This window comes from Lynx rufus, unplaced genomic scaffold (assembly GCF_022079265.1).
Source record: "Lynx rufus isolate CCGP_SWC_20201006 ecotype Redwood Valley unplaced genomic scaffold, mLynRuf1.p SCAF_11, whole genome shotgun sequence".
NCBI classification, from domain to species: Eukaryota; Metazoa; Chordata; class Mammalia; order Carnivora; family Felidae; genus Lynx; species Lynx rufus.
The window spans coordinates 69,308,509-69,326,713 of NW_025814825.1; the positions used below are offsets into that span (position 1 = coordinate 69,308,509).

General features: G+C 39.7%; 1 non-coding gene across 1 annotated transcript; it reads left to right on the forward strand.

Annotated features, from left to right (window-relative positions):
* The first annotated feature begins 10,937 nt into the window (after positions 1-10,937).
* Positions 10,938-11,043, forward strand: LOC124507334 (U6 spliceosomal RNA). The gene has a single exon (XR_006960989.1). It is a non-coding gene; the product is annotated as a U6 spliceosomal RNA (small nuclear RNA).
* Positions 11,044-18,205: the final 7,162 nt, after the last annotated feature.

Genomic DNA, 18,205 nt, shown 5'->3' on the forward strand with positions numbered 1-18,205 from the left:
TGTTGAAAGTGCTGGTATAAACATTGGAATACAAGTGCCCATATGCATTAGTACTCCTGTATCCCTTGGGTAAATTCCTAGCAGTGCTACTGCTGGGTCATAGGGTAGGTCTATTTTTAATTTTTTGAGGAACCTCCACACTGTTTTCCAGAGTGGCTGCACCAGTTTGCATTCCCACCCACAGTGTAAGAGGGTTCCCGTTTCTCCACATCCTCTCCAGCATCTATAGTCTCCTGTTTTGTTCATTTTAGCCACTCTGACTGGCGTGAGGTGATATCTGAGTGTGGTTTTGATTTGTATTTCCCTGATGAGGAGTGACATTGAGCATCTGTTCATGTGCCTGTTGGCCATCTGGATGTCTTTTTTAGAGAAGTGTCTATTCATGTTTTCTGCCCATTTCTTCACGGATTATTTGTTTTTCAGGTGTGGAGTTTGGTGAGCTCTTTATAGATTTAATTTAAAGTCTAGTTTGTCTGATATAAGTATGGCTACTCCAGCTTTCTTTTGACTTCCAGTAGCATGATAGTTCTCCATCCCATCACTTTCAATCTGAAGGTATCCTCAGGTCTAAAATGAGCCTCTTGTAGACAGCAAATAGATGGATCTTGTTTCTTTATCCATTCTGATACCCTATGTCTTTTGGTTGGAGCATTTAGTCCATTTCCATTCAGTGTTATTCTAGAAACATATGGGTTTATAGTCACTGTGATGTCTGTAGGTTTCATGCTTGCAGTAATGTCTCTTGTACTTTGTCTCACAGGATCCCCGTTAGGATCTCTTGTACGGCTCATTTAGTGGTGAGGAATTCCTTCAGTTTTTGTTTGTTTGGGAAGACCTTTATCTCTCCTTCTATTAAATGACAGACTTGCTGGATAAAGGATTCTCAGCTGCATTTTTTTTCTGTTCATCACATTGAAGATTTCCTGCCATTCCTTTCTGGCCTGCAATGTTTCAGTAGACAGATCCGTCACGAGTCTTACCAGTCTCCCTTTATATGTTAGAGCATGTTTATTCCTAGCTGCTTTCAGAATTCTCTCTTTATCCTTGTATTTTGCCAGTTTGACTATGATATGTCTTGCAGAAGATCAATTCAAGTTACGTCTGAAGGGAGTTCTCTGTGCCTCTTGGATTTCAATGCCTTTTCCCTTCCCCAGTTCAGGGAAGTTCTCAGCTATGATTTCTTCAAGTACACCTTCAGCACCTTTCCCTCTCTCTCCCCTCTTCCTCTGGAATCCCAATTATGCGTATATTATTTACTTTAATTATGTCACTTAGTTCTCTAAGTCTCCCCTCATACTCCTGGATTTTTTTGTCTCTCTTTTTCTCAGCTTCTTTTTCCATAATTTTATCTTCTAATTCACCTATTCTCTCCTCTGCCTCTTCAGTCTGAGCTGTGAGCGCCTCCATTTTATATTGCAGCTCATTTATAGCATGTTTTTAGCTCCTCCTGACTGTTTCTTAGTTCCTTGATCTCTGTAGTAATAGATTATCTGCTGTCCTCTATACTTTTTTCAAGCCCAGTGATTAATTTTATGACTATTATTTTAAATTCATTTTCTGCTATATTGCTTAAATCGTTTTTGATCAGTTTAGTAGCTGTCGCTACTTCCTGGAGTTTCTTTTGAGGAGAATTCTTCTGTTTTGTCATTTTGGATAGTCCCGGGAGTGGTGGGTAACTGCAGGGCTCTTCCCCTGTGCTGTCTGGAGTAACTTGCGTTGGTGGGCATGGCTGCAGTCAGACATGACATCTGCTCCCAGCCCACCGCTGGGGCCACAGTCAGATTGGTGGGTACCTTATCTTCCCCTCTCCCAGGGCAAGACTCACTGTGGAGTGGGGTGGCCTCTGTCTGGGCTATTTGCACACTGCCAGGCATGTGGTGCTGCTTTGATGGGATCTGGCGTATTAGCCGGGGTGGATCCGCAAGGTGCACAGGGGAAGGAGGGGCAGACTCAACTCGCTTTGCCTTCGGTGGTCCGCTTTGGGAGGGGCCCTGCAGCACCGGGCAGGAGGCAGACCCGTTGGAGGGATGGATCCGCAGAAGCAAGCACAGCGTTGGGTGTTTGCCTGGTGCAAGTAAGTTCCTGCCGGAACTGGTTCCCTTTGGGATTTTGGCTGGGGGATGGGCGAGGGAGATGGCGCTTCTCAGCGCCTTTGTTCCCCACCAAGCTGAGGTCTGTCCTCCGGGGCTCAACAACTCTCCCTCCCATTGTCCTCTAGCCCTCCCGCTCTCAGAGCAGAGCTGTTGACTTATAACATTCCAGATGTTAAGTCTCGCTGGCTGTCAGAACACACTCCATCTAGCCCCTCCACTTTTGCAAGCCAGACTCAGGGGCTCTGCTTTGCCGGGTGGGCTGGCTGCCCCTCCACCGCTCTGGCTCCCTCCTGCCAGTCCATGTAGTGCACATCGCCTCTCCGCCCTTCCTACCCTCTTCCATGGGCCTGTCATCTACACTTGTCTCTGGAGAGAGTCCATTCTGCTAGTCTTCTGGTGGTTTTCTGGGTAAATTAGGAAGATGTGGGTGGAATCGAAGTGATCAGCAGGACACGGTGAGCCCAGCGTCCTCCTACGCTGCCATCTTCCCAGGCCACGCATCCAGACAAACTAGATTTTAAACCAACAACTGTACCAAGGGATAAGAAGTCTACTATATCATAATAAAGGGGTCACTCCATCAAGATCTAAGAAAATTATAAATATTTATATCCCAAACTTGAAAGCACTTAAATATATAAACCAATTATTCACAAACATAAATAAACTCATTGATAATAATGTAACAAAAGTAGGGAACCATTGCTTTAAGAGGACGGATCTTCTAAGCAGAAAATCAACATGGAAATAATAATGGCTTTGAATCACACACTTGACCTGTGATGTTGTGTGTTCTCTGCTTTTGTGTACTTGGAGAAGATTTTGGCTTTTGTGAAGGTCATTATTTCTAATCAAGAGTTCATTAGACATTACATACTTAGCTGCCCTAATTTTTATTTTGGTGTTCTCAACCCTTTTACCCTACAAAAATAAGAGGAAATTTCCAGTAGAGATTTCTTTTATTTTTTTAAGATTAAAAAAATTTTTAAAGTAATCTCTCCGCCCAATGTTGGGCTCGAACTTACAACCCTAAGATCAAGAGTCACATGCCCCACTGACACAGTCAGCCAGGTGCCCCTTCAGGAGAGGTTTTTTTTGTTTTTTGTTTTTTTTTTTTGTTTTTTTTTTTAATTTTTTTTTTCAACCTTTATTTATTTTGGGACAGAAAGAGACAGAGCATGAATGGGGGAGGGGCAGAGAGAGAGGGAGACACAGAATCGGAAACAGGCTCCAGGCTCCGAGCCATCAGCCCAGAGCCCGACGCGGGGCTCGAACTCCCGGACCGCGAGATCGTGACCTGGCTGAAGTCGGACGCCTAACCGGCTGCGCCACCCAGGCGCCCCAGGAGAGGTTTTTTAAATCAACTCTTCTGAGAACATTTTCAACTTCATTCCTACTCCATTCCCTTCCTGCATATCCACTGCCTTTATGCTGCCCAGAGAAGTGATATTCTTCTCCCTTTCCCTCTATGGTCTAAGGATTTATGGCCACTGAGTTGCCCTAAAGAACTTCTGAGATGGTTTACTTCTTTCCTGTGAGTGTGAAGGAAGAAAAAAATCAGGACACCAAGTCAGCCGGACAGAAGGTGTTTTTTCCCCATGATCTGCTACTAAAGAGAATGACTCAATGGAAGGCAGTCAAGGAGCAATGGCCTGACAGGCATCTTGAGAAGGAGGGGTCAGTGGATAGTCAAAGTGTCCCCTCATGTAGTCCATCCTCTCTGCATTAAATCTGGCTGAGTGTAGGAGATTTTTGCATGTCCAGGAGAAGAGATCCAAGATGGAAGATATGACGTTGAAGTAACAGGTGAACAGACTAGTGAAGCACATATTTGAGGGCAAATAATCACTTGATAAGGTGGCTATAAATATTAATGCAATTGCTAAAATTTAACTTATAAAATAGAAGAAAATGTATTTGAACAAATTTAAAACTAATATTCTGAAACTAAAATTCCTGAGAGTTGGGGTGGTGGTGTATTGCATGGAGGTAGAAGTATGCTAAAGGTCTCTTTCGGATCAGAAGAAAAGATATTGATTTTTGAAGTTTATCAGTAACTATACATCCAAATGTACTTTTGGACTTAAGGGTGACCACGAGAACAACAACAACAGGACACAGACATGCCAAAGTGTCAGAGGAGATGAGGATCAAGCTAAATGTGACCAACCCAGCAAACAGTAGGGAAAGGGCCAATACCTTATGATGCCACATTTACCAGCAATTATGATAAACACGATGTCAGTTCTCCTGTTAAAAGGAAAAAAAGGCTTTTAGATTGTGTCAAGATGTAGAATATACCCCAGGCTTTCATCAAGAACAAAATGACACAGAAATACTTCAAATGCTGGAATGCGCAGAAGAAAACCCAGGATGCAGTGGTTACCGAAGGGACAAAAAAGTGTTTGTGCTGCTAAGAGGCACAATTTGTTAGAAGATAAATTGTCAAGTCTTAATGTGCATTAAATATGTCAAAGTAGGGGCACCTGGGTGGCTCAGTCGGTTGAGTGTCCGACTTTGGCTCAGGTTATGATCTCGCAGTTTGTGAGTTCAGGCCCTGTGTCAGGCTCTGTGCTGACAGCTCAGAGCCTGGAGCCTGATTCAGATTCTGTGCCTCCCTCTCTCTGCCCCTTCCCCGCTCATGCTCTGTCTCTCTCTGTCTCTCAAAGATGAATGAATGTTACAAAACAAACAAACAAACAAACAAAACAAAACAAATATGTCAAAGTAAACTTTTTTAAATAAAGGAAAATTTAATGAAACATGATTATAGTAGGAGAAATTAACATCCTTTGCTTAGTAATGACAAGGTCACAGAGACTTTTTTAAAGAGAGGTTTTAAATTACACAATTCAAAAATAAGACTTATTTCACTTAGCATAACTCTCCAGTTCCATCCACGTTTCTACAAAAGGCCATATTTCATTCTTTCTCATTGCCATGTAGTATTCCATTGTGTATATAAGCCACAACTTCTTTATCCATTCATCAGTTGATGGACATTTAGGCTTTTTCCATAATTTGGGAATTGTTGGTAGCACTGCTAAAACATTGCGGGTGCATGTATACCTTCAAATCAGATGTTTTGTATCCTTTGGATAAATACCTAGTAGTGCAATTTCTGGATCATAGGGTAATTCTATTTTTCATTTTTGGGGGAACCTCCATACTGTTTTCCAGAGTAGCTGCATCAGTTTGCATTCCCACCAGCAGTGCAAGAGGGTTCCTCTTTCTCTGCGTCCTTGCAAATCTGTTATTTCCTGAATTGTTAACTTTAGATATTCTGACACGTATGAGGTAGCATTTAATTGTGGTTGTGATTTGTATTTCTCTGATAATGAGTGATGTTAGGCATCTTTTCATGTGTCTCTTGGCCATCTGGATATCTTTCTTGGAAAAGTGTCTATTCATGTCTTCTGCATATTTCTTCACTGGATTTTTTTTGGGGGGAGGATGTTGAGTTTGATAAGTTCTTTATAGATTTTGGATACTAGCCCTTTATCTGATGTGTCATTTCCAAGTATCTTTTCCCATTCTGTTGGTGCCTTTTAGTTTTATTGATTGTCTCCTTTGCTGTGCAGAATATTTTACCTTGGTGAGGTCCCAGTAGTTCATGTTTGCTTTTATTTCCCTTGCCTCTGGAGACGTATCTAGTAGGAAGTTGCTGTGGAAAAGTTCGAATAGGTTGCTGCCTGTGTTCTCCTCTAGGATTTTGGTGGTTTCCTGTCTCACATTTAGGTCTTTCATCCATTTTGAATTTATTTTTGTGTATGGTGTAAGCAAGTGGTCCAGTTTCATTCTTCTGCATGTTGGTGTCCAGTTTTTCCAGCACCATTTGCTGAAGAGACTGCTCCCCCCCCCCCATTGCATACTCTTTCCTGATTTGTCAAAGTTTGGTTGGTCATACATTTGTGTGTCCATTTCTGGGTTCTCTATTCTGTTCCTTGATCCATGTATCTGTTTTTGTGCCAGTACCATACTGTCTTGATGGTTACAGTTTCTAATACATCTTGAAGTCTGGAATTGTGATGCCCCCAGCTTTGGTTTTCTTTTTGAACATTATTTTTGCTATTTGGGATATTTTCTGGTCCCATACCAATTTTTGGATTGTTTGTTCTAGCTCTGTGAAGAATGCTGGTATTGTTTAGACAGGGATTGCATTGAATGTGTAGATTGCCTTGGGCAGTATCGACATTTTAATAGTGTTTGTTCTTCCAACCCATGAACATGAAATGTTTTTCCAGTTTTTTGCGTCTTCTTCAATTTCTTTCATAAGTTTTCTATACTTTTCAGCATACAGATCTATGACTTCTTTGGTTTGGTTTATTTCTAGGTATCTGATGGCTTTTTGTGCAACTGTAAATGGGATCAACCTCTTGGTTTCTCTTTCGGCTGCTTCATTATTGGTGTATAGAAATGCAACCGATTTCCGTGCATTGATTTTATATTCTGTGACTTTGATGAACTCACGTATCAGTTCTAGCAATTTTTTGGTGGAGTCTTTTGGGTTTTCCATGTGGAGTATCATATCATCTGCAAAGAGTGAAAGTTTGACTTCTTTTTTGCCAGTTTGCATGCTATTTATTTCTTTTTGTTGTGTGATTGCTGAGGCCAGGATTTCCTGGCCTATTGTGTTGAACAACAGTAGTGAAAGTGGACATCCCTGTCGTGGTCCTGACCTTAGGGGGAAAATATCTCAGTATTTCCCCCATTGAGGCTGATATTAGCTGTGGGTCTTTACTATATGGCTTTCATGATGTTGACATATGTTCCTTTTATCCCTACTTTCTTGGGGGGGTTTATCAAGAAATGTGCTTTATTTTGCAAATGCTTTTTCTACATCTATTGATAGGATCATATGGCTCTTATCCTTTCTTTTATTAATGTGATGTATCACGTTCATCGATTTGGAGGTATTGAACTACGCCTGCAGCCCAGGAATTAATCCCACTTGATCATGGTGAATAATTCTTTTAATGTACTGATGGATTCGATTTGCTAGTATCTTGTTGAGAATTTTTGCATCCATGTTCATCAGAGGTATTGGCCTGTAATTCTCCTTTCTAGAGGGGTCTTTGTTTTGTTTTGAATCAAGGTAATTCTGGCTTCATAGAATGAGTTTGGAAGTTTTCCTTCCATCTCTATTTTTTGGAACAGTTTGAGAATAATAGGTCTTAACTCTTCTTTAAATGTCTGGTAGAACTCCCATGGGAAGCCGTCTGGCCCAGAACTCTTATTTGTTGGGAAATTTTTGATTACTGACTCAGTTTCTTTGCTGGTTATAGATCCATCCTCCCACTTTCAATCTGCAAGCATGTTTAGGTCTAAAATGAGTCTCTTGTAGCCAGCATGTACATAGATCTTTTTTTTTTTTAATTCGTTATGATATCCTATGTCTTTTCATCGGAGCACTTAGTTCATTGACATTCAGAGTGATTATCGAAAGGTATGAATTTATTGCCATTGTGTAGTCCATAGAGTTAGTGTTTCCGGTGATGTTTTCTCATCCTTTCTAGTCTTTGTTGCTTTGGTATTTTCTTCCTCCACTCAAAGTGTCCCCCCTTAAAAGTTCTTGCCGGGTGGTTTAGCGGTCACAAACTCTTTTAGATTTTATTTGTCTGGGAAACTCTTTAATCTCTTCTATTCTGAATGACAGTCTTGCAGGGAGAATAATTCTTGGCTGCATATTTTTTCCGTTCTGCACATTGAATACTTCCTGCCACTCCTTTCTGGCCTTCCAGATTTCTACACAGAAAAGTTTTAACCCCCTCGTGTTGCACATACTATTAATTGATAATCTAACATCTATTCCAAATTACTTCCTTTTTTGCACATATCTATTTATAAAGTCTGGAAAAAGTAAATACTCTCAAATCTCTCTTGCAGATAGGTGTGCCCATGTTCTAATCAGTAATAAAACAATTTCAGGTTTCCTGGCAGTTTCTTGGAAAACTCCTAAATACGTCTGACAAAGGGGATAGGAATGGTAGAGTAAGAACCTCCAAATCTGCTTCTCTATAAAAACAATTAGGAACAAGGAAAATTTGTCAAAATCAAGAATAAACATAACGTCAGAGACCTATGGGACAGCATCAAGATATCTATATATGCATGATGGACATCCCAGAAGTAGAGAAAAAATAAAGGAATAAGAAAACTATTGGAAGAAAAAGTAGCTGAAAACTCCCAAATTTCATGAAAAATATTCATCTACATATTCAAGAAGCTTAACAAACTCCAAGTTGAAATAAACTTAAGGAGGACCACACCCAGATACTCATATTCAAACTGTTAGAAGACAAAGACAAAGGGGGAAACCTTGAAACACCAAGAGAAAAGGGAGTCCCTATATATGGACAGTCTTCAATAAAAATAACAGTTGACTTCTCGTCAGACACCATAGAGGCTAGAAGGCAGTGAGATGATATATTCAAAATGCATAAAGAAAAATACTGACAAGAGTTCTATATACAGAAAAGCAATTCTTCAAAAAAGGAGAGATTGAGACATTCTCAGATACACAAAAAATTGAAACAATTCATCACTAGCAGGCCTGTCTTGCAAGAAATACTAATGGGCATCCTTCAGGATAAAATGAAAGGACACTAGACAGTAATTCATTCCATGTGACAAAATAGCAACAGTAAAAGTAACCACATAGATGAACAGGAAAGGCAGAATAAATGTATTTTCACTTGTAACTCTTCTACCTGATTTAAAAGACAACTGCATAAATCAATAAGTACAAAATGGTGTTGATAAGCTGTAATGTATAAAAGTGTCATTTGTATAACAAAAAACAAAAATAAGAGGAGGAGAGGAAAAAGCTATATTTGGGCAAATTTGTATATGACTGAAATTGTTTGTATTAAATACAAACTAGATTGTTTTAAGTTAAGATGTTCATTGTAAACTGTAGAGCAACCAGTAAGAAAATAACCCATAGCATAGTATAATACTACACTTAACATAATTATAAAATATTATATTACATAAATATATTATAATTTAATATAATTTATATGAATATATAAGTAAAAATGAAATTAAAGTATTAAACTTGAAAATATCAATTTAACACACCCACAGAAAATAATAGAGGAAGATAGAACCAAAAAAGACATAGGACACACAGAAAACTAATAACAAAATAACAGATGTAAATCCTACCATATCAGTGATGATATTAAATATAAATGAACTACACACTCCAATCAAAGGCAGAGATTGTCATAATGGATTTTTCAAAATGGCCATCTTACATTTATCTATAAGACACATACTTTATTTTATTTTATGTTTTTTTAGAAATTTAATTTTTTTGAAGTTTATCTATTTATTTTGAGAGAGAGTGTGTGTGTGTGAACAGGGGAGGGGCAGAGTGAAAGGGAGAGTGAGATTACCAAGCAAGCTCTGCACTGTCAGCACAAAGCTGGATGAGGGGCTCAAACTCACAAACCGTGAGGTCATGACCTAAGCCAAAAACAAGAGTTGGATGCTTAAATGACTGAGCCACCCAGGCACCCCTATATGAGACATACTTTAGATTCAAAGATCCAAAAAGTTTGAAAGAAAAAGATGACATGCAAATAGTGACCAAGAAGGGTTGGAGTGGCTATAGTAATATCAAACAAAATAGGCCTTACAACAAGAATTTGTGATAGACACAAAAAGGATTTTGTTATGGCAAAATAATCCATCAGAAAGACCTAACAATTATAAATATGTAGGTACCTATCAACAGAGCCTCAAAATTTAGATTAATAAAAAACTTAGAGAATTGGGGGCAAAAGAAGTAATTTAACAATACTAGGTAGAGTGTTTAATCTTCCCCTTTCATTAGTGTATAGAATAACTAGGCAGAATATCAACAAGGAAATAAAAGACTTGAACAACACTGAAACCCATTAAATCTATCAGTCAGCTATATAAGAGTCCACCCAACAGCAGCAGGGTACACATTCTTCTCAAGTACACATGGATCACTCTCAAGGCTGGACCATATGTTAGGTTGTGACATATGGTCTCCAAAAAAGTAAAAGGATTGAAATCACAGAGTATGTTCTCTGACCACAATAGAATGAAATTAAATTTTGGAAAGTCAAAAGTATGTGGAAATTAAACAATACACTTCTTTTTAAAATATGTTTATTTATTTATTTTGAGAGAGAGAGAGAGAGAGAGGGAGAATGGACATGAGCATACAAATGGGGGAGGGGCAGAGAGATCCAGCCCCATGTTGGAGCCCAAAGTGGGGCTTGATCTCATGACTGTGAGAGCATGACCTGATTTGAAATCAGGAGTCCAGTGCTCAAATGACTGAGACAGTCAGGGGCTCCTAAACATTACACCTCTAAATCACCAGTGAGGCAAAGAAGAAATCACAAAGCAAATTGCAAAATACTTTCTAGTAAATGAGAATGAAAACACGTGAGATACAGCTACTCACTTCTTAGAGGAAAGCTTGGACCTGTAAGTGCCTATATCAAAAGAGAATAAAGATCTCAAATCAACAACCCAACTTCCACCTTAATAAAATGGAAAAACAACAGCAAATTAAGCCCAAAGCAAGCAGAAGGAAAATATAATAAAGAATAGAGCAAAAATCCATAAAACAGACAAAGAAAAACAATAGAGAAAAAATTGTAAACCAAAAGTTGATACTTTGAAAACATTTTATGTATGTATGTATTTATTTGTTTGTTTGTTTAATATAATTTATTGTCAAATTGGCTTCCATACAACACCCAGTGCTCATCCCAACAAGTGCCCTCCTCCCTGATCATCACCCACTTTCCCCTCTACCCCACCCCCATCCACCCTTAGTAAAACTTGATATAGGTAATGCTCATTTTGGCAGCATATATACTAAAATTGGAATGACACAGAGAAGATTAGCAAGGCCCCTGCAGAGGGTGATATGCAAATTCATGAAGTGCTCCATATTTTAAAAGCATTGACATAGGTAGAATGACCAGGAAAAAAAAAAAAGACATGATTCAAGTTACTAAAATCAGGGATGAAAGCAGAAATATCACTAATGACCTTACAGAAATAAAAATGATCATATGGGGATACTATAACAATTGTACACCAACAAATTAGACAAACTACAAGAAATGGACAAATTCTGGACAAACTACCAAAACAGACTTGAGAAGAAATAGAAAATCTGAATGTACCTGTAACAAGTAAGGAGATTAAATTAATAATAAAACAAACTTCCAAAAAAGAAAATCCCAGGCCACATGTTTTCAAAGGTGAATTCTAAATGGTTAAAGGAAAATTAAAACCAATACTTCACAAACACTTCCCAGCTCATATTATGAGGCCTGTGTTACCCTAATACCAGAGCCAGAGACAGATGTCGCAAGAAAAATGTACAGACCCTTTATCTCTTATGAATATACACTCAAAAATCCTCAACAAAATACTAGCTAACCAAATACAGTAATACATTAAAAAATTATATGCTATAACCAAGTAGGGTTTATCCCAGGAATGCTAGGTTGGCTTAACATATAAAAATGAATCAATGTAATGCACAATATTAATAAAAGACAAAGCTCATTGATCATCTCAATAGATACAGAAATAGCTTTTGACAAAATTCAACACCTGTTCATAATAACAACTCTAAACAAAGAATTTATGGGAACTTTCTGAAGCTGTTAAAAATCATCTACAAAAAACTCACAGCTAACACCACACCCAACAGGAAAGACTGAATGCTTCTCCCTAAGACCAGGAACAAGACAAGAATATCCCTTTCACCACATCTATTCAACATAGTACAGGAGGGGCAATTAGATAAGAAAAAGAAATGAAAGGCATTCCCATTGTAATGGAATAAGTAAAACTAAGTCTATTCATAGATGACATGATCTTGTATGTGGAATCCTAAGAATTTACAAAAAACTATTAGAACTAATAAATGAGTTCAGCAAGATTGTAGGGTGCAAGGTCAGCACACAAAATTCACTTGTGTTTCTCTATGATGCCAATGAGCTATACACAAGTGAAATAAAGAAAATAATTCAATTCACAGTAGCATCAAACCCAAATACTTAGAAACAAATGTAAAAGAAAAAGAGGTATAGAACCTGACACAGAAAACTAGAAAACATCACTGAAAGAAACTGATGAACACCTAAATAAATGGAAAGACATTCCATCTTCATGGATCAGAGATTTCATATTGTTAAGATGGGGTTATGGGCTGAATTATGTCCCCCCTACCCCAGTTCATATGCTGACATCCTAGCTCCCAGAACCTCAGATGGTGACTGTGTTTGGAGATAGAGGTAATTAAGCTAAAATGAGGCCATTAGTGTGGGTTCTACTCCAGTGTGACTGCTGTCCTCATAGGAGGGGATTAGGACACACAGAGAGACCCCAGGTTGCCTGTGCACAGAGGAAAGGCCATGTGAAGGGGCAGTGAGAGTACAGCTGTCTTCAAGCCAAGGAGAAACACCTCAAAAGAAAATAGTTTACAGACATCATGGTCTTGGACTTGTAACCTCCGGAACTGTGAGAAATAAAGTTCTATTGCTACACTGCCCAGTCTGTGGGGCTTTGTTACAGTGGCCCCAGAAAACCAATACAGATGGCAATCTTCCCCAAATTGATGTACAGATTTATTTCAATTCCTACCAAAATCTCAGTGTCTTTTTTGCCAAAATTGACAAGCTGAAAATTCATATGGAAACACAAGGGACTCAGAATAGCTAAAAACATCTTTGAAAAGAAGAACTAATTTGGAGAACTCACTTCCTGACCCAAAAACTTACTGCAAAACTGCAGTAATCAAGACAGTGTAGCAGTGGTGTAAGAGCAGACACATGGACCAGTGGAATAGAATTCAGATTTCAGAAATAAACCCTTACATCTATGGCCAATTGATTTTTGACAAGACAGTTGGCACTCTCAGGGCTCTCTCCATTGCCAAAATAGTCTTTTCAACAAGTGGTGCTGGGGCAACAGGAGGTCCATATGCAAAAGAATGAAGTTCCACCCCTGTTTAATACCATGAGAAAACTTATCTCAAAGTAGATCAGAGACTTCAAAGAAACCCTGACAGTAAACCTTTGCAACCTTAGATTTGGAATGTGGTTTCTTAGATACAGACCAAAAGCACAAATGACAAAAGAGGAAAATAGATTAATTGGACTTCATCAAAACTTACACCTTCTGGGGGCGCCTGGGTGGCGCAGTCGGTTAAGCGTCCGACTTCAGCCAGGTCACGATCTCGCGGTCCGTGAGTTCGAGCCCCGCGTCGGGCTCTGGGCTGATGGCTCAGAGCCTGGAGCCTGTTTCCGATTCTGTGTCTCCCTCTCTCTCTGCCCCTCCCCCATTCATGCTCTGTCTCTCTCTGTCCCAAAAATAAATAAACGTTGGAAAAAAAAATTAAAAAAAAAAAAAAAAACTTACACCTTCTGTGCTCTGAGGACATTACCAGGAAGTAAAAAAGACAGCCCACAGAATGGGAGCGAATATTTGCAAATTGTCCTCCTAACAAGAGGTTTGCACCCAGGAGAAGTCATTCAAGTGCAACTCTTCTAAAGCACATCTTCCATCTGGGCTGTCAACATTCACGGTTTTCCTGCATAACATTTTCCTGTGTGCCATTAAGAGCATTGCAGGAAGCCTTATTTATTTATTTATTTATTTATTTATTTATTTATTTATTTATTTATTTATTATTTTATTCCACTGTAGTTAGATACAGTGTAATATTAGTTTCAGGTGTATAATGTAGTGACTGAACACTTCCATACATCATCCCATGCTCCTCATGACAGGTACACTTCTTAATCCCCATCACCTATTGCCCCTACCTCCAATCCACCTCCTTTCTGGTGACCAGCAGTGTGTTCTCTATAGTTGAGAGTGTTTCTTGGTTTGTCTCTCTGTCTCTTTTTCCCTTTGCCCATTTGTTTTGTTTCTTAAATTCCACATATGAGTGAAATTATAGGGTATTTGTCTTTCTCTGACTGACTTCTTTTGCTTCGCATAATAGTCTTCAGTTCCACCCATGTCATTGTAAATGGCAAGATTTCATTCTTTTTCGTGGATGAATAGTGTTCCATTATATATCACATCTTCTTTCATCTATCAGTGGACATTGAGCTGCCTACATATCTTGGCTATTGTAGATAATGCTGGTATAAACATAGGGGTGCATGTATCCCTTTTAATTAGTGTTTTGTATGTCTTGGACAAATACCAAAAAATTACTGGATCACAGAGTAGTTCTATCTTAAACTTAAATTTTTTTTAATATTTATTTTTGACAGAGAGAGACAGAGAGAGAGAGAGAGAGAGAGAGAGAGAGAGAGAGAGAGCATGAGCGGGGAAGGGGCAGAGAGAGAGGGAGACACAGAATCCAAAACAGGCTCCAGGCTCTGAGCTGTCAGCACAGAGCCCGACATGGAGCTCGAACTCACAGACCTCACAGACTGCATGACCATGACCTGAGCCAAAGTCAGACGCTAAACTGACTGAGCCACCTAGGCACCCTATCTTAAACTTTCTGAGGAACCTCTACATTATTTTCCACAGTGGCTGCACCAGTTTGCATTCCCACCAATAATGCACATGGTTCCCCTTTCTCCACATCCTCGCCAACATCTGTTGTTTCTTGTGTTGTTCATTTTAGGCAGGCAGCCTTTTTAAAAAGAAGACTGAGCTATTTTCCTAGGACATTATTTCATGTTCTTGCCTCTAATTCTGCAAGAAGTGTTGAAGGTGTGGCTCCCACCTGGAGCGAAACGCCATGGCAGTACACAGGAAGCTGTTTAAAGTTCACTTTACCCAAAAGATTTGTTCACATTTCCCTTTTAAATGTATGCATGGGATTGATACACAGAATTAATACATGCAAAAGAAATCATTTAAAAAGTATAACAAAAATCAGAAACAACAAGAAAGAATTAGCAGCAAATTTTTTTTCTTAATGGGGTTTAAATTAGGAAAGCTACCTCCGTGACGAGAGTCTGAGACTCTCACTCTTTGCTTTATCCAATTCTGCATTGCTTAAATATGTTACAAAGAACATGCTTTACTTTCCTAATTAAAATTCTCTCCCTCTTTTTTTTATTTTAGAGAGAGAGAGAGCGCGCAACTGGGGAGAGGGGCAGAAGGAGAGAATCTGAAGCAGGATCCACACTCAGTGTGGAGCCTAACATGGGGCTCAATACCACAACACTGGTATTTCAGCTCATGTCCTGAGCTGAAATCAAGAGTCGGATACTCAACCCAGTGAGCCACCCAGGTACCCCTAAGATGGTCTTTTAATCTTTACACACAATTTTTTAACTTCAATAAAGTGTCTCCATATTGTTTCCTGACATGTAAATTCCTGATAATTTCCTGACAGTTGATGTTGTTTGGGTGCCAACAGTCCAAGTGGACTGACGACCTAGAGCAGGGGACCTGGCCCCAACCACAACTGCACCCCTGTGAGGTCCAGACTTCCCAGCACCTGCCCTCAGCCTCCCTTCCTGGCAAGATGCCCAGGCACAGCTGTTCTCAGCCAGTGGGAGCCAGGAGGCCTGCTCCACCGCACACACAGCCTGTCCTCACCCCGGCTTGAATGAGAGCCTGAGAGGAAGCTGACTCTGCCCCCTCCTCCAACAGCAGCAAGTGGGACAAGCAAACAGGAGAAATGTTGTGTGAATTCAGTGGGTGTCTGACCCAGATGGGCCTTAGGGCAGATTAAGAGGGTAGAGGGTCCAGACAGCTCAGTTTCCATCCTGAGGGGTGGACCTGCCCCCACACTAGCTTTTGGAAGGGATAGCAAGGCCAAGTGAAACTCACACAGGGTCTACCATCTAACCCACAATGTCAGTTCCCACACAGTGTCTACAGTCTGATCAGCCTTGTCAGTTCCCCCACAGGGTCCACGACTCAACCAGCCTGGTCTGTTCCAGCTCAAGGGGCACAGCACAGCTGAGAGGAACAAAGACCACCCCACCCCCCAAACGCTGCTGGAGACTCACGCCCTTTCCCAACACAGGAGAGTTAACAAGTAAAACACAAGTAACATGGCTGCGGTTCTAAATACACAACAATCAGGGGCGCCTGGGTGGCTTAGTTGGTTAGACGTCTGACTTCGGCTCAGGGCATGATCTCATGGTTGGTGAGTTCAAGCCCCCTGTTGGGCTCTGTACTGACAGCTCAGACCCTGGAGCCTGCTTTGGATTCTGTGTCTCCCTCTCTCTCTGCCCTTCCCCCCCCCCCCACACACTCTCTCTCTCAAAGATACATAAGCATTAAAAATGAAAAAAAAAATACAGAACAATCAAAAGATTGCCCACATGGCTAATAATTTGAGAGAAAGAAAATGGGTTAGAATTAGGTATATAAGGTACATCCTCATTTTCATATAAATGAAAGTATAGAAGATGGTTTTCATTTTTTCATCTTTTATCCTACTTTCCATTATACAAAAAAATTAATTACCAACATAAAAGTATAAAATTACAATTAAGATCTTCCCTATATCTCCAGTTAGAAGACAGAATGAAAAGCATTCTCTTCATTCTAAACACACATGTGTGCACAAAAGCTCAGTGAAATGCCTTGAAACAGCCCCAATAGGCAGGTGGAAGTTCCCTGTGAAGGACCAATGGTGACCCGAGGAGCAGTGGAGCCCTGCGACGTTCATGGATAAACAGACAAGAAATTGCAAGAGTATAAAATCTGCTCAAGTTAATTCATTGATTTGAAACAAACCCAGTAAAAATCCTAATGTAATTTTTTTATTTCTCCTTGTGATACATTTATTTCCCAAGCTGCTGCTGCTTCTTCTTCTTCTTCTTCCTTTTTTTTAAAGATTTACATCCAAATTAGTTAGCATATAGTGAAACAATGACTTCAGGAGTAGATTCCTTAATGCCCCTTACCCATTTAGCCCATACCCCTTCCCACAACCCCTCAGCAACCCTCAGTTTGTTCTCCATATTTATGAGTCTCTTCTGTTTTGTCCCCATCCCTGTTTTTATATTATTTTTGTTTCCCTTCTTATATGTTCATCTGTTTTGTCTCTTAAAGTCCTCATATGAGTGAAGTCATATGATTTTTGTCTTGGTCTGACTAATTTCACTTAGCATAATACCCTCCAGTTCCATCCATGGAGTTGCAAATGGCAAGATTTCATTCTTTTTGATTGCCAAGTAATACTCCCGTGTGTGTGTGTGTGTGTGTGTGTGTGTGTGTGTGTGTATATATATATATATATATATATATATATATATATATCACATCTTCTTTATCCATTCATCCATCAATGGACATTTGGGCTCTTTCCATACTTTGGCTATTGTTGATAGTGCTGCTATAAACATGGGGGTGCCTGTGTCCCTTCGAAACAGCACACCTGTATCCTGTGGATAAATGCCTAGTAGTGCAATTGCTAGGTGGTAGAGTAGCTTTATTTTTAGTTTTTTGAGGAACCTCCATACTGTTTTCCAGAGTGGCTGCACCAGCTTGCATTGCCACTAACAATGCAAAAGAGGTACTCTTTCTCCACATCCTCGCCAACATCTGTTGTTGCCTGAGTTGTTAATGTGAGCCTAATGTAAATTTTTTTAGAGTTTTATAAAAATTATTCTAAAGAAAAATTGTCCCCTAATTTTCTACAAAAATATACTTTTTTATAATAGATATTAACTTTTTCAAAATTGGTAAATTCTTTTTCTGTCTTTTTTCCTCTTCTGAATTTTCCAGTTGCTTTGACCAAGTGGAGTGGAATTCAGCTCTTGAATTTCCCTCTTCTAGCCCTATGAGTTTTGCTGCTGGTGATTCAGGTACTACTGGAGGCTGCTCAGACGAACCTGATCAGATGTTCAGAGACTTGCATTATGAGATCTAGCATTTGGCCATGGAGACAGCACATAATTGATGCAGCACATAGATCCTGCCCCCAAACAACACGTGTAAACTTAACGTGAACCCTCCTGTCCAAACCAGTGTCCATGGTCTGACCTATGGGTTGGTGATATTCCCCTGGATGTTGTGTCAGCTGACTTTGGTGCAGATGCCAGCATTCAGTGTTGACAGACCCTGGGGATCATAAAGTGGGTACTGGGATGGAGCTTCTTGGATGCAAC